Here is a 19,462-nt window from a genome sequence, read left to right on the forward strand (position 1 = left end):
TCTGCCCTGGACCCTCTTTCTTCTCAGGTTTGTGTCCTGTGAGACAGCCCTAGTGACACTGGTGCTGCCATGTCATCAGCAGCACCCAGAGCTACTGAAATGGGGTGTGGAGCACAGCTGGGCACCTCTGTGTGGGGCTGACCTGGTCTGGGGGAGGTGAGAATGACCCAAAGCTCAGCTCCCAAATCTGGGCAAAGAAGAAAAGTGAAAACCAGCAGGTACAGGCACGGCCTGAACTCATTTTTGGAGGACACCAGCTGTGTCCCATGGGTGGGATCAGCAGGAGGGGACCCTGCACAGAGAAGAGAGGTTTCTGAAGTTCCATGGTGAGGGCCTGGGGCATCACACAGTTCTGACATGCTGAAGGTATTCTAGCAGATCTCCTCCTTACTTGGACCCCTGTGTTTGCAGGTTGGGTCCCTCAGTGGAGCTCCAGAGGGACTTTGCTGCTCTGGGGCTGCTTGGCACAGCCAGGGGCTCCCCATCCTGGAGAAGTGTTGGGTTGTGTCACACTGCACAGGGACAGGCCATGAGGCAAAGCCCCACATCACCCTGCACCCAGCAATGAGCAGCCTGGTCGAGGTCAGCTGTCCATCAGGGCAGTGTGTGGCCTCCAAAAAGCTGGAATGAATCTCCAGTGCTGCTCCAGGATTTGGTTCTAATTAAAGGGACACCCATGTAGGTGACCCCAGGGCACTCCTCCCCAAAGGGGTGGGGAGAAGCTGCTGATGGATTTGCTTAGGAGTGGGACGTTGGGAAGCAGCATGGAGAGATCCAACCTTATCAGTATTTGCTGCTCCTGAACCAGTAATTTCTTCCTGAAGCTAAAGTTCCATGAGATCAGCAGAAGCAGGGGTAAAACTGAAGTGTTTTTTGCTGTGAGCATGTGGAAATCAGACCCACAGATGGATGGGAACTGGAGTAATTGCCCCCAAAATGACAAGGTGCTGATAATAAACACAGCCCATAGCATTGCAGCTGGCCCAGGGGTTATGACCAGTGCCATAACCCCACAGAATTCTCTTTTCTTGCCTATCTGTGTAAATCTCTGCTCTCCCATCAGTGCCTGCCTTCAGCACTCCCTGAAAATTGCCCAAAAATTCCATCTTGGTGCAATTTAGGATACGCTCCAGCCTGCCCCGAGCACATCTGGTATCTGTGTGTTGGGTGATATTAATCACAGCATGAACACAGCCAAGTGTTAAACAGCAGAGCACTCCCACCTCCCCCCTGCAAACCAGGCTTGTTTCCATGCTGCAGCAATAAAATGAACCCAGCATTCCCGGGCAGGCAGTGATCTGGCAGGAACAACTGCTGTGTGGGATGGAGGGATGAGGAACTCTCTGAAACAGGCCAAAAAACCATGTGCTCCTAGGAGTTTTTGAAATCCCTGTGGTGTTTGAAGCTATTTTTTTAAGTCCTCCTCATTTTTTGGATCCGTGTCTGTTCCTGCTGCATCTGCAACTGCTCCCTCTGCCCTGGAATTTTGTTGGTTTGGGTGTAAAAGCTGCTCCCTGTTTCCAGGAAGGTAAACACCCCTCCCTCACCCTGTTTTGCTGTGCAGATATTAAAGTGCTTCACCAAGCAGGGTGAAGATGTAGATACCCATCTACCAAGGGGTAGATGTTGTTCCTCTTTTGCAGATGGGGGGACAGGAGTTGCAGAAGCTGCTGAGAAATCCATGGGAATCTGCTCACTTGGAGGGTGTTTGTGGTTTTGCTTCAGGACACTCAGTGGCTTCCTTTAGTGTGGGCAATGAGCAGGCAGAATTGGCACAAGGGATATTTTTGCTCCCCTTTTTCTGGGCTGACCACACAGCAGACAGTGGGCAAAACCCCACCAGACCACGCTGGTTGTGTTGCCCCCAAAGGAGAGCCTGGCCCAGATTTGCCCCCAAGTTCCCCAGTTTGTGGCTGATTTTATTAAAAAAAAAAAAGACAGAAAGATAAAAAAGCAGAAAAAAAAAAATCCAAACTGTGTTTTCAGCACAGTTGGCGCCTCAACCACTGAGGTTGCTGTGCTTTCAAGGGAGGCAGCCCCAGCACTGGTGCCTGGGAGGAATGGGGGGGAGAGAACTCTTGTGTGGTGCCTTTGATGTTGGAGGCTTTTACCCGCGTTACCCGGGGAGAAACTCGAGTGCTTTTCATGTCTGCTGGTGAGGGAGGCAGAGAGCCAGGAGGGATCTGCTTTGTGAGACCTTTTCCAAGGGAATCGAGGGAAACTTTTCAGAAGTTGGGGGGAGGCTCTCTGGGGCAGCAGCTGAAATAGGTGCTGAAGCATCCTTGGCTCTCGTGGGCACTGGGCAGCGTGCACCATCATCATCATCATCATCATCATCCTTGGCTGAGTAAGTCTCTGCTTGAGCCCTGCTCAGCCTCAGGGAGTACAAATCTGTGGCAAGGGCTGTGCTGGGGTCTCCATCTCCAGTGGGGATCTGTGGGGTGGGGAAGCTAAATGTGGCTGTGCAATGGGTGTGTGGGGGTTTGAAGGGTAAGGAGGGGAAAAACAGAGCAATGGTTTAGCAGGGGAGAAATCCCAGGGATGTGATGCAGGCATTGTCACAGGGAATGATTTGTCAGGGCCTGTGCTGAGGGAGGTGGCTCTGCCACTGCTCAGGGCCCCTGTGGGATGGGATGTGCTGGGCTGAGCCTCTGCACCAGCTGAGCAGGCAGAGAGTGGGACAGGGGAGTCACAGAGGGTGGCATCAGGTCCTGGGGGTGACATGGGGTGGCACCAGGAGGTGGGGGCTCCCTGGGGTGCCAGCTGGCAGCAGAATGGGGCCCTGATGCAGATGGGCCATCCTCAGCCAGCTCCTGCAGGCCTGAGGTGAGAAGCAGCCCCAGGGAAGGGGAGGGTGCTGCCTGTGCTGGGGTCCCTGCTGAGTTTGGGCCAGGTGGGGTTTGCATCTGTGCAGGTAATAGAAAATAAGTTTCTAGAAATTAAGTTTCCCCCACAGCCTTTGCTTGAATGGTCCCAAACTCTGGATCTGGGGTCTTAAAACCCTCAGTGCTTTTTCTTCAGGTTAAAAAATGTCATTGATGGTTGATAGATTCCCAAGCATTCTTGTGGGTTGTGGGGGGACCTGGGCCCCCAAGAAGAGGCTGAAGTCAGCAGCATTCTCTGCTCTCAGCTTCAGGAGGGTGTCAGACATGAGAGCTGTATCCTGCAGAGCTGAAAACCTCAAACCCCTTTAGGGCCTGTGACCTTTGAGCTGCAGTGAGTGTCACAGAGCAGAAGCTCTGCCTTTACCAGGTGGAAGGGCTGCTCAGCCTCCCCAGGCTGGCAGATGTGGGGCTGCTGGAGCTGCTCTCACGTTGCTTTTGGCCAATGCATTCCTGTGACATTGGGGGAGCGTTTCTGGTGATGTAAGGGAGGCCTGGCAGCCCAGGGCAGCCTCACTCCTTGGTTTCTGCTCTGCAAGTTGGCTGTCAACTGATGTGGAAAAGGAACTTCCTGGTGTTTGATGGTCCCTTGTCCTGATGAACACCCACCTCCTGAGCATCCCTGTGTGCCCTGGTGGCTGCAGGGCTCCTGTGCCCAGCCCCTTTCTGTGGCTCAGTGCCCGTGTGGGAGTGCTCCCCAAAAACAGCCTCCTGCTCCCCCCTTCACTTGCCCATCGTGCCCCAACCCAAACAGTGGGGTTCAGGGAATGGGGCTGGGGGTCCCTGCACTGGGGTTCAGGGAACAGAGCTGGGGTCCCCTCAGTGGGGTTCAGGGAATGGGGCTGGGGGTCCCTGCACTGGGGTTCAGGAAATAGGGTGGGGGTCCCTGCACTGGGGTTCAGGGAACAGAGCTGGGGTCCCCAGTGGGGTTCAGGGAATGGGGCTGGGGTCCCCTCAGTGGGGTTCAGGGAACAGAGCTGGGGTCCTGAACTGGGGTTCAGGGAATGGGGCTGGGGGTCCCTGCACTGGGGTTCAGGGAATGGGTCTGGGGGTCCCCACAGTGGGGTTCAGGGAATGGGGCTGGGGGTCCCTGCACTGGGTTCCGGGAATGGGGCTGGGGGTCCCCAGTGGGGTTCAGGGAACAGAGCTGGGGGTCCCCACAGTGGGGTTCAGGGAATGGGGTGGGGGTCCCTGCACTGGGGTTCCGGGAATGGGGCTGGGGGTCCCCAGTGGGGTTCAGGGAACAGAGCTGGGGGTCCCCAGTGGGGTTCAGGGAATGGGGCTGGGGGTCCCCAGTGGGGTTCAGGGAACAGAGCTGGGGTCCCCAGTGGGGTTCAGGGATTGGGGCTGGGGGTCCCTTCACTGGGGTTCAGGGAACAGGGCTGGGGATCCCCAGTGGGGTTTGGGATGGGGGGACACAGAGGCTCGGTGGTCCCTGGGCCCGGGGGTGGCAGCTGGGTCACACAGTGCTCTGGTCCCACTGTGTCCCTGCAGTTTGTTCTGTGCTGTGGCCCAGCCCTGGAGCTCTGCAAACCGGCCCAGCTCTGAGCCTCACTTTTTTCTTTCCTTTTTCTATTTCTTAATAATTTGAACGGCCCCTTTGCAGCCTTGTCTCGCCTCTCCTGACTGTTTGCCCAGTGGCTGTGACATGGATGTTTAGGTGATGCAGTGGGACCACCTGGACTTGCCAAGCACAGGGGTTTTCCCTCTTGCCTTAATCTGGCAGAGAATGGGGGTGTTGGGCATGGCAGCCTGGGCTGTGTCAGTGTGAGCCCCCAGGAACTGCTCTTTCCCTCTGTATCCCAATTTCTCCCCTCTGTATCCCAATGTTCCCCTGTCAAACAGCCCCTGGAAGCAGCCAGGGCTGCAGGAAAGGCTTTATGCCAGAGGATTTCAGGCTAGGCTTTTTATATCCATCCCAGTGTGACCACACTTCATTTAGGGAAGGAGCATCCGGGATGGATCTGGGCTGACGTATTCAGGGCTGAGACTGTCTCAGCTCTGCCAGAGCAGATCTGGGCCAGGGGAGCAGCTGGGATCCAGTGGGGCTGGTGCTGCTGCCCTGTGCTGTGACTCCCAGCTCACACTGATCTGTTTAGCTCGGATTTCTTGGCCATTTCATGGGTGTTGTGTCTGCCCTTCTGTAAATAGCAGGTCATTCCATCTCTCCCCTAAACCCTGCTTTGGAGCCATGGGTATCCAGCCATCCATGGGCTGAGCAGCCTTGTGCTCTGCACAGCACCCTGGGCTTTGCTGCTGCTGCTGCTGCTTCCCAGGGTCAGCTTACAGGAACACACGGAGCAGAGGAGGACAGGAACAGCCTCCCATAGCACCAGGCAAGTTTTGGGTTAAAGTTGCTGAATTTTATTGAATTCCTGCTGCTGTGGACGGTGGGTGTGGCAGAGGGAGCAGACTGGTGGTGCAGCTCTGGGGTGGGAGGGGATTTTGTGCTGCTGTTGGACATGTGCTGGCTGAGAGTTTCCTGCTGCTAATTAATGACTGTTAGTTAGTGGACTAAATTTCCCTGGGAGATAGGTGAGCATGAGGCATTTATGTGTGCGTGCAACACTGGGCTGAGCTTTGGTTTGGAGACAAGGTAAAAATGCAAAAAAAAGCAAGAATTGTGATTATGTGTGAACCCCTAAGTGCTGCTGCCTTGTCCAGGTGTGATTCCAGATTGCAGGATACAGCATCCAGGAGGAGTACAGCTGTCCAGGGTGTGTGCCTTGCTGTAAGGGCATCCTGAGTGCAGATCAGGACATGTCACAACAGATAAAATAAGTTTGGAGCACACAGAGGACTGTGCTAGCCCTGGGAGCTCTTCCCTTCTCCCATGCTGTTGCCATCCATGATTGCCCATGTTGAGATCAAAATGCCTGTGGGGCTCGTGGGTAGCTCTGTGGTGGGGTTTGAATGTGTTTGACCCCAGAGCCCCTCAGCACATCCCCTCCCACCATAGTTTGAGGTATGCACATGTGGCAGGCTCTAATGGCTTGGTGGCCAATGACCCGGCAGCAGCGGTTCCTGGACGCCTCTCCATGGGGAATCCAGACTTCCCTTCTCTGAGCACGGTGGAATTTTTATAGCCTGTGGTTTTAAATGCTGTGATTTCCTTATGGCCCTGTCAGAGCTGTGCTGGGGCTGGTGAAACACAGGCTGGAGCTGCTGCTCCTTGGGTAACGTGTCTGAGCTTTGCTCCAGCACAGGGGAAAGGGAAGGCTGGTTCTCCTAAACTTGAGCCTGCTGGGTGCTGTGATTTCATGGCTGAATTCAACTGGACTTCATTTCATTTATCCCCAAAATTTGTCAGGTTTTGGGGAGTGGAGTACAGTAAAGCAACCTCGTTTGTTAAAAAATGATCACCAAAATGGGGGTGAAAGAGTTAATCTTGCAAGTACAGGTCAGTGGCATCCTGGACGTGTCTGTCCAAAAATCAGGAGGGGAGTGGGCATGTAGCATTTCAGGGTAGCAGGGTAGAGGGGCCAGGCTGGCAAACCCCGCTTACCACAGGGACTCAGCCGTGCCTCGGGCAGGGACGTGGCACTGTGGGATGTGTGCCCAGCTGGCAGCTGGGAGGTGAAGGCAGAGAGGCTTTGTGCACATCTAGGGGGTGTGAGCACTGTCTGCCTCCCAGCTGTGTTCCATGGGGTCCCTGTCCTCATGGGGACGAGGCAGAGTTCTGCCATTAACGCTCTGAAAATCTCTGCTGGCTCCTCCTCATCATCCCCAAAATGCCAGGCAGTGCTGGGGTGCTCACAGGTTCCTCACTGATCTCTAGGAAAGGGTACAGCTGGTGGGAAATCAGCTGTGCTGCTTTCTCCAGTCCCTGATCAATCCCCTGGAAGCACTGCCCAGGTCTGGCTGTCCCAGGGATGCTTTGGGGCCATCAGATTTTCCAGGCTGACACATCCATGTCCCTGTGGTCCTGCTGCAGGGATGCTGCCTGGGTCCAGCCGCCTCCACCCAGCTCTCCCTTCTCACAAACTTGTGGAAAAGCGATTTCCTTTCCTATTTTCTGGCCCCTTCTCAAACTCAGACTGGGTTAACTCTTGCTGTAGATGCAAAACTTGTTGGAGGGCCCTGCTCAGGCGGGGCTGTAAAAGCCACATTTTCTTTGGGAATCGGATTAAGGCCCCTTTCTCTCCCTGCAGTGTGGGTGACATGAAGTCTCTCTTTGTCCTGGATGGTATTTCTGGCCCAGCTGCAGTGGGTTAACCCTTTGTCATCCCACCCAGTCCTGGTGATGAATGGCCCTTTGCTAAGCAACAGGGACCTTTTCCTGGGGTGGAAGCACTGTGGGGGCACTGTGGGCTGTGTCCTCCCCCTGCCCAGCTGGGGGGTGAAGTGCAAAGCCTTGGTGCCTGGCTAGGGGACGTGTCTGTGGGACAGGGACCTTCCCTAATGCTGTTTCCCACTGCCTTTCTTTGCCATTTTTAGTCTCTCTTTATTCTCCAGGATAAATGGATGGGACTTTGCACCCCAGTCCTGCACTGGACCAGCGGTGTCTCCATGCTGGGGCAGCCCCAGGCTGCCTGCATGGCACAGAGGGACATGGGTGGCAGAAGGAGGGGGCTAAAGGGACAGTGAGAGCAGAGGCCAGGCCAGCTGGCAGAGCACAAGAGCTGCCTGTGTGCTCCTTGAAGGGCAGTGACCACGTCAGTGGTGCTCCCTGGGCACCAGTGCTCAGCCTGGTGTGGCACTGGGCTGGGGCAGGAGCAGCACTTTTCCAGGAGAGCTGGAAGGCTGGATAACCAGCCAGGGCAGGGTGATGGCAGAGAGCATCCATAGGTGTAACCCAGGAGCCCTTGGCTGTGGTACCCAGGATCCAAGGAGGTGCTTTGGTTTGATGCTCAGTGCTGGGCTCTGTGGCCAAGCAGAAATGAAGGTGATTTCCTGGCCATGCCCTGCAGTCTGGTGGCCGTGGGCATCTCACACACCAGACCTGGGTCCATTTTACTTTTTTTCCCCACTGTGCTGCATTGTTGCATCACCTTGGATCCATCCACTGCTGCTGTGAGCCTGGCTTGGTTTGTTTGTTTATTCAAAAGCCAAATGGTAGCAGGAAATGTCCCTTTCTGGTGGCCTGGAAATGCTGCCAGGGGCACACAGTGCTGGCTCCCTGCAGCCTGATCCTGTGCTGTTATCAGGGAGCCTCCTGATAAGAGCAGAGCAGGGATTTCCCCAGAGGGGGTCCTGGACCGTGTCAAAGTGGCATCAGGAGCTCCCCAGGCCTCCCAGCAGTGGGGGGGGGGAGTGCAGCCCACAGAATTCTCCCTGTGTCCCTCCTGTCCCTGCTGTGTTTTAGGACGTGATCACCCCAAGGTGATGGAGGGGTGCCACCATCTCCCAGAGCTGAGCCAGCAGCAGATGGGCACCGAGCAGGGCTCACTCCCAGCGTTGGGAACGGCAGGGAGGCAGCACATTTCCCTCCCAGCCCTGCTCCTCCTCCCCCCCCATCCTCCTGACCTTTTCCCATCAAAACACAAAGCACTATTCTTCAGAGCAAGGCACCTCCATGTGAGGAGACAGCTGGCGCTGCAGCAGCGTGCTGGGGATGGGTTGTTATTAATTAAGCTGCAGGAGACAGCCAGGCAGCTTGAATGGAGTTTTCCTTCTTTTCAGGCTTAGGATGCCCTAAATTCTTTTTTCTTTACCTCCAAACGTTTATAGGTTTAAAAAGGGGCAGCAGACAAAGGATGGAGAAGGGCCCATTATGTGCAGCTTGCAGGGACGTGTATCCCTGCATGTGGCCTGCAGGGACTGTTAGGGCACCCCAGCAGCTTTTTTGCAGCTTGGTTTGTGCCAGGGGGTTGCTGTGACCCCCAGGGATGTCACTGCCTGGGCATCTCCCCATCTAGAGAGGAGATGCCACTTTGGGGTGAAACAATTTAAACTACTTTAACAAGTTTGGGGTGAGTGAGGCAGTCAAATTTTCCACTCCCTGCTGTTTTCCCTTGCAAAGGTGATTTCTTTTCACCAAACTCATCCTCTGCCCCTGCTGCTGGGTCAGCTTTGCCCATGCTGCTGGTGGTGAGAGGAGCAGAAGTGGTGGTGGGGCTCTCTGAGGTGTTCCATAGTGTGTGAGCTCTGTGTAGGCTCCATCTGCTCCCCTCTCTCCACAGGGCTTTGGTGGAGTGAGGTGCAGAGTTTTGCTTTACCCCTTTTGGGGATAATTTGTCCTTTTGTGATAATCTGTGGGGGTGTCTGGGGGAGCAGATCGTGCCTTTGAGGAAGAGGAGGGCTGAGGATTGCTCCTAAGCAGCCAAGTGTGTTTCCTTGGGCATGGTTGGGCTGTGCCATCTGCAGAGCTGGCCCAGGGATTTGAGCAGCAGGATTTGGTGCCAAGGCAGACCTGTCCCTGCTGAGCAAAACCTGTGCTCAGAGCTGAGGCCATGGCAGTGCCTGGGGGATGCTGAGTGTGCTCTGGGTCTGTCCAAACCAGCAGGGCAGTGCCCCAACCAGTGCCCCCTGGGAGGGAAAAGGAATTTGGGAAGAATGAGGTTCTTTCTTGGGGTTCTTTTGCTTTCTTTCCTGGGGTTCTTTCTTTCTTTTTCCAAATGTTTGTGACTGTGGAGTGCCTTCCTAGCAAAGCCTGCTCCCTTTTGGAAAATGCTGGATTGCTCAAGCACGGTGAGGAGCCTCCTGCCTGCAGATCCTCTGCAGGAGGAATGTGCCAGAGGAAGGGAGGCTGCTGCAGGGACACTGCTGGGATGTGACACCAGGAACTGAGGCACGGCCTCCGCAGGGACAGGGTGACTCACGCCAAGGACAGTGCCAGCTGCGCGTGATGGTTGGTGACAGCGTGTGAAACAATTCCTTCCTTCCTTCCTTCCTGGACAGTGGGAAAGGCCTGGAGATGTGCAGCTGGAGCAGGCTCTGGGTTCTGGTGTGGTGGAAGCTGGGCACTCCTGGCTGTGGTGGGGTTCAGCAGAACAGCCACGGTGCAGCGATGCTGTTGTGGGTCAGGGCACGGAGGGGTGGCTGCTCCCTGCGCTGCCTCGGGATTCCCTGAGCTCTGGAGGGCTCTGGGTGCTCCTGGCAGTGCCTGCACCCCTTGTTTCTGCTGCTCCACTGCCCTCTCTCTCTCTCTCTGGGGAGATTTAAGCCACCAAAGAGCTGCTTTCATGAAGGAACTGGTGGGATACCTGCAGAGGTGTGTCTGATATGGGCTGCTCAGCCACCAAAAGAAAAACACTGCATCATCCATGGACTTGGGATTCACTACAGCCAGAAAGGGGGAGATGTCACTGGTCTGTGGGTCTCAGAGATGCTCTGGGAGTTACCCTGCACGTGCTGAAGGGGCCATGGTGGCTACCTGCCAGAGCCCTCCCTGGGTGGTAACACTGCAGACCTGCACTCAGCCTCTTCGAAAACCTTTGGGGTCATTTTTAGCTCTTCCTGGCTCTGGAGATCCTTTCTGTTCCTGCTAGAGGTGATAGTGTCTCTTTCAATGCTAAAAAGAATTAACTTTTGGTCTTGTGATCTGCAAGCTTGTGTCCTTTTCTCGGTCATGCTACTTTTCACTGAGTTTGCTGGTGCTCTACCAAGGTCTCTGGATGTGCTTTTCATTCTGCTATTGATCTGAGATTATAAATATAGCTGGCAGAATTTCCATCTGTGTGTCACAGTCACTGGGGACTGGCAGGTAGTCAGCATTGCAGCAATATTGAAAGAATTAAAATTATTTCCTAAGCCCTAACAGTGCACTTTTAGCTGGGGCTTGCTGAGGTACAGTAAAATTGTAAATTCAGCATTCCTGGAGAGAACATGTCCTGCTTGTTCTGCCTGTCCCCAAGGGATTTGATGTTTTCTTAGGAGCTGGGCAGCTTGGGATGAAGGGAGTTTGTTGGCAGCTCTGCCCACAGGCTGGGTAGTGCTGGTGAAGCTGCCTTCATTTGCAGATCTTGGTTATTCCTCACAGCTGGGGATTTGTGGTTGGAGCTGGCTGAGGGCAGAGCATTGCCTGGCACAGAGGGGGGCTGCTGGGGGACAGCCCCACTGCTGGGCAGTTTTGTGCTGCAAAGGACTGGTTGGGATTGTCCCCAAAAACTCAGGGACTGTTGAAACCGTCACTGGTGTACCCCTGAGTGCTCTCCAGCGAGCCCTACCAGCCCTGCACGGTGTGGCTGTGACATGGGGAGCTGCTTTCACTGTCAGGGATGTCCCACAAAGCAGGAGAGGTTGGATTGTGTAAGCCAGACAGGAATCTTCCTCAACATTTCAGATTAGTTGCACAACTAAAAGCTGGATCTGTAGTTAGTTCAAATCCCTTGATACAACTTACAACAGCAATAGGCCTTGTTAGAATTGCTCCTAACTCTGATTATGAGGTTTTTCTAAGAGAAGAACAATGAGTTTGTGATTTTAAACCCCCTAATTAGGGGATTTGGATCCAATTCTTGGCTCTGCTGTAAGATTTCTGTGTGACCCTGGGCGAGTCACTTAATCCCTCTCCAGCTGATCTGCACTGGGAGCTGCTTCCTTCCTCTGCCTGTCGGTCCTGCCTGTGCTCAGAGCCAGGAATGAGCAGGGGGAGAGGCACAGGCAGGGCCCTGATCTCCTTCTAGGAATGGAGATGCTCCTGTAAGAACAAATCCCAGAGTTTGTCTGGGATTTGTTCTTGCAGGAGTTTGTTTGTCACTCTGTGTGTGCCTCCTGTGTGCAAACACCCCAAAGTCACCAAAGCCATCCTGGGGACCAGCAGTGCTCCCAAAGCCCTGCTACACTTGCTGTGAGGCCAAGGATGACACTGTTGTCCTTCTGAGCTGCTGGCTCACCACCTGCTGTTCCTGGGGAGGAGCAGATATGAGCTGAAACAAAATATTTTTTGTTAATTCATCTGGGAAACAACTTGTACACAGTGTTGAGTTCCCATGTGCCCTAACTTTTTCCCTGAGGGTGGTGAGGTCCTGGCAGGGGGTGTGCAGAGAAGCTGTGGCTGCCACATCTCTGGAAGTGTCCAAGGCTGGGTTGGACCTGGTTTAGGGGAAGGTGTCCCTGCCCATGAATGGAATTAGATGCTCTTTAAGGTCCCTTCCAACAAAACCAGTCTGTGTTTCTGTGAAATGTCTTTGCAGAGCTTCAGTGACCATGTGGAGAGCTTTTCTATTTCTAGCTTTTTTTACTTTTATTCCCTCACAGGCAAGACTAAAGTATGCCCATGATTTCAATCTGAAAAAAATTAAAAATTAACTCAGAGGAGTGAGGAGTTGGTTCACGTGGCTGAGCACGCTGTGTTCACCCCTTTGCTGGTCTCAGTTTGGGCACGTGAACCCTGTGCTGATGCTTGACTTCTGCACAGCCACAGATGTGGCCAACTTAATGACAGGGACAGGAAACCGTCACACCTGAGATCCTCCCTTGATTCTTTGTACAAGCACAGCACCTAAGTGAGCTCAGCACAGCCTTTTCCTGCCTTTCTCCAGCTAGAACAAGGCTGGAGTGACTTGCAAACAGACCCAGCTGCTACTGGGGCAAGCCTGGCTTGGCATCTAGCATTGGATTTCCCTGGAGATTAGAGAGATTAAAACACTAATGCCCATTGATAGGGGTTAGAGCTTTAATAAGTCATAAAAAGTGGTGTAATCTGGCAGAAATCTGCATGCAGCTGCAGCATAAGCAGATTGAGGCTGTGTTTCCTGCCTGGGTGCTGGGTGAAGGTTTCTCAGAAACTGCTATTTTTGGTACTTGCTAAAGTGGGGGATGTGGGTCTTGTCCCCCCCTCAGCACCCATCGTTTGCAGAGCAGCCTGTGCCAGCCTTGCTGGGCATCACAGGAGGGCTGCTGCCAGCCCAGCGTGGTGGGGAGAGCTGCTGCCAGCCTGGTGTGGGGTGGCTGTGCTGGGTGGAGCAAGATCTGCCACTGCTGGTGGTGCAGAAGCAGAGAGAGAAGGTGACAGCCACACTAGAGCCACAGGCAGGGGACAGGGACAGAGCAGGGGTGGCTGTGGTGCTGCTGGCACAGGTGGCAGGGCTGGCATCAAGTGCAGGAGTGTGGCAGAGGCTGGTGATGCTGGTAGCAGGTCCAAAAGAGAGTGCAATACTAGCCCTGGGCTTGCAGGCTGTGCAGGGGCTGTTCGTGGAAAAGGGAGTCCTCTGGGTGTTGAAGAGTGCAGATGTGCACATCTGTCTTAACCCTTTCATCACCTGCAGGCCTTTCTCTGGGAATGTGAATCTGGGAAGTGCAGGGAGAAAGTCCTGAGGTCATGGGGTAGGGCAAAGGACGGTGTCAGACCCAAAAGAGGGAGGCTGGCTTCACCTTGGCTGTGACAGGAGAGAGTCCCAACAGCACTGCTGGACATCACAGAGGGGACATCACCCCACAGCAGGGTGTGCATTGGAGGGAGCAGGGCCAGGTGGGGCAGCCCAGCTTCCCTCCTGCTGCTGGGAGGGGGCTGGGACATTTTCTGATCAAGGTATAAGGGAGGAAGGAGTTGTGGAGGCAGCTCATTTCTTCATTCAGCTTCACTGACATCATTTTAGAGAGCAGCCATGCCCGTGGGGGTGGGTTGACATCTTGTCCTGCCAGATGTGAGATGCAGCTGCAGAGCAAAGTGAGCCCACGCTCCCCGCACTCACACCCACCCGCGGCTGCCCTGGGGCTCTGCTGGAGAATTTCGGGATGCTGGGAAGCAAAAGGCTTCCCTGGGATGGGGATGTGGATGTGGAGGAGACCCTGGCCTTGGAGCAGTGGGTGAACTGGGCTCCTCTTGGAACGGCGCTGTCCCCCAGCCTCTCTCTTTGCCGTGGAAGTTTCTCTTTGCCGTGGAAGTTTCCATTTGCCGTGGAAGTTTCCCCGCACCTCCTGTGTGGAGTCGGAGTGGGACGAGCCCCCGAAGTTTTGTTGCTCTCACCCTTTGCGGGCCCCTCTGGGCCGGGCCGGGCCCGGAGCGGCGGGGGGATGGAAACCGCCCGGGGGCGAAGCAACTTCCCGGGAAGAGGCTCCATCCCCCCGGGCCGGGCTGCAGGGGGAGGAGGCAGGGTGATGGGGGAGGAGGAGGAGGAGGAGGAGGAAGGGCGATGGGGGAGGAGGCGGAGGACAGCGCGGGAGGAAGCGGGAGCCACCGGCTGCCGGAGCCGCCGCCGCCGCGGGTGAGTCTCCGCTGCCCGGGGGCGGGGGCTCCGTGGGGCAGCGCAGGGGGGATTATGGTGGTGGGGAAACGCTTTTTTTGGGGTGAATTATCCTGGGGAAAGGGCTTGAGAGAGCGGGGGGTGAGTGCCGCGGTTCTCACGGAGGGCAGTGTGGGGGTTCCCGGCCGGGGCAGGGCATGCCCGGGGTGAGGGCAGCGGGTGCTGCGGGGGGCTCGGGCCTCGGCCCCTTCAGGCGCCGCCGTGCCCCTCAGGAGAGGCCGCGGCTCGGCACCGCCTGGCCGCGCTGCCGGCATTGTCCGGGAGCCCTGCAGATCAATAGATCAAACCCTGCCCTGCCTGAGGGGCACCCCCTGGTCCCCTGCCCTGCCCCTGAGGGCACCCCCTGGTCCCCTGCCCTGCCCCTGAGGGGTCCCCCTTGTCCCCTGCCCTGCTCCGGCTGCTGCCCCCGCTAAAGGGCTCGCGGGGCGTCTGGGGCGCTGCTGCCTTTGGTAAAGAAAGACAACAACAGAAACAAACAAAGAAATTAAATAAAAATCCATACCACCCTCCCCGTCAAAGAACAAAACCGAGCGGGAAAAAAAAATGAAAAAGGGGAATAAAAAAAGCTGAACTGCAGCCCCGAGATGTGAATCCCTCTGGCTCGCTCCTTTTTCTGCCGTGGCTGCGGTCAGTGCCTCGTGGGACGGGGGCATCAGTCCCGAGTGCAGCCCAGGGCTCGGGGCACACTCAGCCGTGCCCGCTGCCCATTCCTGGGGCTTGGCCCGGCTCGTTCCTTCTGCAGCGCTGTCTGGACAAGCTGAGTTTGGGGATCGCTGCCTGGCTCTTTGTTTACACAGCACAGAGCTCTGTAGAGCAGTGGTGATAGCAGTGAAGGGTGCTGTCCCTTGGCTGGGGGCTGGGGAGGGTCCCTGTGTCCCGCCTGGGCTGAGTACCATTGTCCAGGCCGGGTGGACAGGGGTGGGAGTGAGTGGATCCCATCCTCATGGAATCAGTTTTGTGGGTGTTTTTAGACTCTTCTGGGCACAGGCATCCTTAGCCTGTCTGCGGGGAGCAAGGGCTGTGCTGGCCACTGGCGTGGGCTGCATGGGGCCTGGTGATGGAGCAGCTTCTGCTGAGATCTGTGTGCAGGAAGGTTCCTCTCAGTGGGGTGCTCCCAGTGAGGGAGGGCTGCTCTGGGGTCAGCCTTGCTCCAGCTCCAGGGGGAGAAGCTCCTTACAGAGGGTGATCAGTGGGGCAGCATGGCCAGAGATCTCTGCACGCCCAAGCTGAGACTTGGGGTTATTCATGATAATCTCCTCCTTTTTAAACATGGAGGAAAACAGCCTAACAACTCTTTGCAGGTTTTTAAAGTGGTTTAGAGCTGCTGTCTCACGTGGTTGGAGGAATGAGAATGTCAGACTGTGGGTTGTGCTGCACACGTGTCCAGCTGGGGCAGGGTGGTGGTCAGCCTGGTGGTCAGCCTCACCCCACATCCGGGGGCCACGGGCAGCAGCTCGAGGTTGTGGAGCTGGCACCACGCTTCAACCCCTGGGATGGGCTCCTGCATCCCAGCCCAGAAACGCTGGTGAGCACAGCCTGCAGCAGCCAGGGGGTTTAAGATAGGAAGGGAAGCAGTGATGGGGAGCACACGTGTCCAACCAGGGCAGGGTGGTGGTCAGCCTCACCCCACATCTGGGAGCCACGGGCAGCAGCTCGAGGTTGTGGAGCTTTCACCCCTGGGATGGGCTCCTGCATCCCAGCCCAGAAATGCTGGTGAGCAGAGCCTGCAGCAGCTGGGGGGTTTTAGATAGGAAGGGAAGCAGTGATGGGGAGCATCTATCTCTTGTAAATAAGAGCCAGGAGGGTTGAGCTGCAGAGGGCAGGGGACTGCTGGGCTTCCGGAGCGGGAGGGGAAGCACAGTGAGCGAGGACGGAAGCGCACGGGGCTGGCGGGCACAGCTCCACCCGCATGTGATGTGTGCCCCTGACTTGTGACTCGGGGCTGGTCGCCTGTGGAAGCCCTCACACCACAGCAGGAACCATTGCCTCATTTTTTAAACTTTTTTAAACTCTGAAACAGGTTTATTCCCCACCTGAATAAAAAGCTTCAAGCCTGGAGCATCCTGCGTTCTCAGGACCACCTGGCCACCTCTCTGACAGCTCTTGGGTGGGTTTGGTCTAATGAAGAGGAGTTAAGCACATTCTGCCGTTTCTGGGTCGTGTTTGTTGGCACCCAGGTGGAAATGCAAGCTGAGAAAGAAACATAACTGGTTGGTAGGTGGGCCTGGGCTGGTGGCCAGCCTGAAACTGCAGCCCAATGCTCAGGGATGCAAGGGACAGACTCAGCTTGGGTCTGGCAATGCCAGCCAGGTGCTGGTGATTGCAGCTGAATAATAGGAATTATTATTAATGAGGTACAGTTTGGTGCTGCAGGGGTCTGTGGCACTGGCTCTTTGTGCCAGGCTGAGCCACCTCAGCTTTGGAGTGACCTGTGCCTCACGTTCCCTGGCACCCACACATCCAGCAGGGACCTGCCACCTTCAGCACCAGGGGATCCCGTGGCAGCTGAAAAAAGCCAGCAGTGCCTGGGCCATGCTGGGATTACATCCAGTCCTGGCTTTGCTGAGACTCCTCCATCCCCTCGGAAGGGAGAGCTGTGTCTCTGCCACCTCCTCCGCAGGCTGGATCCGTTTCCACAGCCTGTGGTCACTGGCTCAGTGTGCCAAGGGGAGAGGCCCTGGAGGCTGCACGTGCTGCAGTCCCCACCGCCAGCTGTTCTTAACCAGGAGCTGTGGAATCTCTCTGTGGAGCTACAGATGTCTCTGTGACAGCCTACTGGCACGATTCTCCAAGAAAGATTAAGGTGATTCACACTTCTCCTGTGAAAACATTGTGGATACTCAGTTTGGTAGGCTGTGCTTTCACACCCTGATACACCACTGTTCACTGCTCTGAACCTGCTCTCTGTGTTTGCACAAACCCATCCCACAAATCTGGAAGCCCATGGTGTTTCCATCACCTGTTGGGTGGAGGGGAGGGAAGTTATCCACAGTGTCCTGCTCTCTTGAGTGCCTGTAGCTCCGCAGAACTGGTTGCAGCAGCATTGAAAGGTGGCCAGTGCTTGGTGTTCCCAGCATCCAAAGGGTGTTTCCTGGATTTACTCCCCACACATTGCCATTTTGCCATTGATGTGTGTGCATCCCTGGAATGTGAGGTGGTTTGCATGTGGTGATGGGAGCCCATGGCAGAGGTGCAGCCTCCTGGCCTCTCTCTGGCTCCTCTGTGCAGGCACTGAGCACCAGCTCTGTGACCAGCCCTGCATCACCAGCACAGCATGGAGCTGCTGGGCTCAGCCAGGACCTGGGCTGGGTGAGACATTCCCAGTTCAGCCTCTGCGGGGGTGCTTTAACCCTTGTGTGTCTGCAGTGCAGCCCAATCTCCTGCAGATCCCTGTCCCAGACCCTCAGGCAGGATTACCAGCCCCTGGCTCTGGGGTTTTGAGGGAGCCCTTGGCTGTCCCTGCCTGCCCTGCCTGCAGTGTCCTGGGCTGTGGCAGCCTCGTGGCACCAGCACAGCAGCTCCAGCAGCCCCTGGCCAAGCCCATCCCACAGCACACAGCATCCAGCTGGCTGAAGGAGCAGGAGGGTCCCTGGGGGGCCCCCAGGGGCTTCCCTCCCCGTGGGGTGGCTTTCATCTGCTGCTTCACAGATGTTGCCTTTGGCTCGTGTCTGACATGCATCAATTACAGAGCAACAGCCCCGAGCCTTTGGCAAAATCAGCTTTGGAGCAGCTGTCCTGAGTCAGCCGTGCCCGAGCTGGAGCTCTGACTCTGCCCTTGCTTGGTGCAGCGCTGCCCTGGCCATCTCCACATCTCCTGTGCCCACGTGGACAGGGTTTCCCTGGCAGGGAAGGTCTAAATATGGCATAAGCACTTGTTGCCATGTGCTTGATGTTTGTCCAGGAACACTTTGGTGGGAGAGAGCTGCGGGCTCTGAGCTCCCTGCCCCATCAGAGAAGTGGTGGCCCCTTGTGTGAGGGACAGCAGTTGGGTTAAGATGACAGTGGGGAGTCATGTGAGGTCTGTTCCTGTTTTTGCCAGGGACTCCAGACAGCAGTGGGGTGTTAACCCATCCCTCCTTGCAGTGCTCCAGAAGGGTCAGCTTGGTGACACTGCCTCTGACAGCACCACGGGTTTGACATCCTCCCCTCAGAGCACAGCAGGTCACACAAATCCAGGATGTGCCCATGATGCATCTCAGGCATCCACTGCTCTGCTGCAATTTATTTCTAAGACCTTTATTTTTTAGACAATGACTCCTGGGAGTGCTCCCTGCTACCCAGCACAGCATCCCTGTGTGCCATTGATCCCTGTGTGCCATTGACTGATCCCTGTGTGCCATTGATCCCTGTGTGCCACTGACTGATCCCTGTGTGCCACTGACTGATCCCTGTGTGCCACTGACTGATCCCTGTGTGCCATTCACTGATCCCTGTGTGCCACTGACTGATCCCTGTGTGCCATTCACTGATCCCTGTGTGCCACTGACTGATCCCTGTGTGCCATTTACTGATCCCTGTGTGCCACTGACTGATCCCTGTGTGTCATTCACTGATCCCTGTGTGTCACTGACTGGTCCTGTGCTTTGGCTGCACCCTCCTTCTGCTGGCACAAACCCCTTGGAGCTGAGTGTGACACTGGAGTTCTTGCTAAGAAAAGACCATCTCAGTTCTGGGAAGCTGAAAAAAAGAAAAAATTGCACATTTGAGTTGTGGCATTTCCCTTGGGAGTTTGCTGGTGCTGCTGGGGCATTGGTGGCTTTGTATCCCTGCTGTCCTGCAGACACTCCTAGCTGCAATATACTGATTTTATGGTATTTTTCCCCAGTCAGGACCCAGGTGCTTTAAATCACAGTTGCCCACAGACCAGCTGGAGCACATGGGCTGCCCTGACAGGGGTGCTGCTTTTCCTGTGGCTTTGGTCTGGCTGGAGCCTGGTGAGCCCTGAGCCCTTCTCCTCCCCCTGAGGGCAGTTTGCAGTGTCTGCTCCCTGTGCTGGGGACAGTTTGCCTGCACATCCCCCTGCCCAGGGACAGGCCAGCCCCTCTGCATGCTGCCAGCTGCTCCTTGAGGTGCTGGAGATGCTCCTGGCCTTTATCAAGTGGAGGGTGGCTTTCTGCTCTATTTAATTCCTTAATTTCTCTGCACCTTACCTGCCCAGTATCCCAGATTGCTGTCCCGTCCTTGGGGCTGTCCTGTGCACACAAGTGGTGCCTGGAGGAGTTAAACCCATTGCATAACCCAGTGTTGCTGCTGGTGGCAGCATATTTTCCACATGATTAGCTTGTCATTTTGTTGGGGTTATTTTTAATGTTTTGCAGGGATTTTTTTGCTACTTTTGGCCTTGCCATTTTGGAACGGGGCTAATTTGAGATTTGTGGTGAGGCCTTGGGCACACTGGGCTGGTTGATTTTGTGAGGGGCAGTGTGGCAGTGCAGTTCCAGCTGTGCAGGG

The 19,462-nt window shown here is 55.7% G+C and overlaps 1 protein-coding gene across 6 annotated transcripts in view; it reads left to right on the forward strand.

Annotated features, from left to right (window-relative positions):
• The window catches only part of SEPTIN9 (septin 9), a 167,276-nt gene that overhangs the window by 126,310 nt on the left and 21,504 nt on the right, over positions 1-19,462 (forward strand). Inside the window, exon 1 of one of the 6 annotated variants that reach the window (XM_077188237.1) lies at positions 2,207-2,347. The exons of 4 other annotated variants lie outside the window; for them this stretch is intronic. The gene's annotated coding sequence lies outside the window, so the exon portion shown is untranslated. Of the gene's footprint in view, positions 1-2,206; positions 2,348-13,897; positions 13,973-19,462 lie in introns of those variants that run through there. One more of the 6 variants, XM_077188236.1, reaches the window with a different exon arrangement.

This window comes from Agelaius phoeniceus, chromosome 19 (assembly GCF_051311805.1).
Source record: "Agelaius phoeniceus isolate bAgePho1 chromosome 19, bAgePho1.hap1, whole genome shotgun sequence".
Lineage (NCBI taxonomy): Eukaryota > Metazoa > Chordata > Aves > Passeriformes > Icteridae > Agelaius > Agelaius phoeniceus.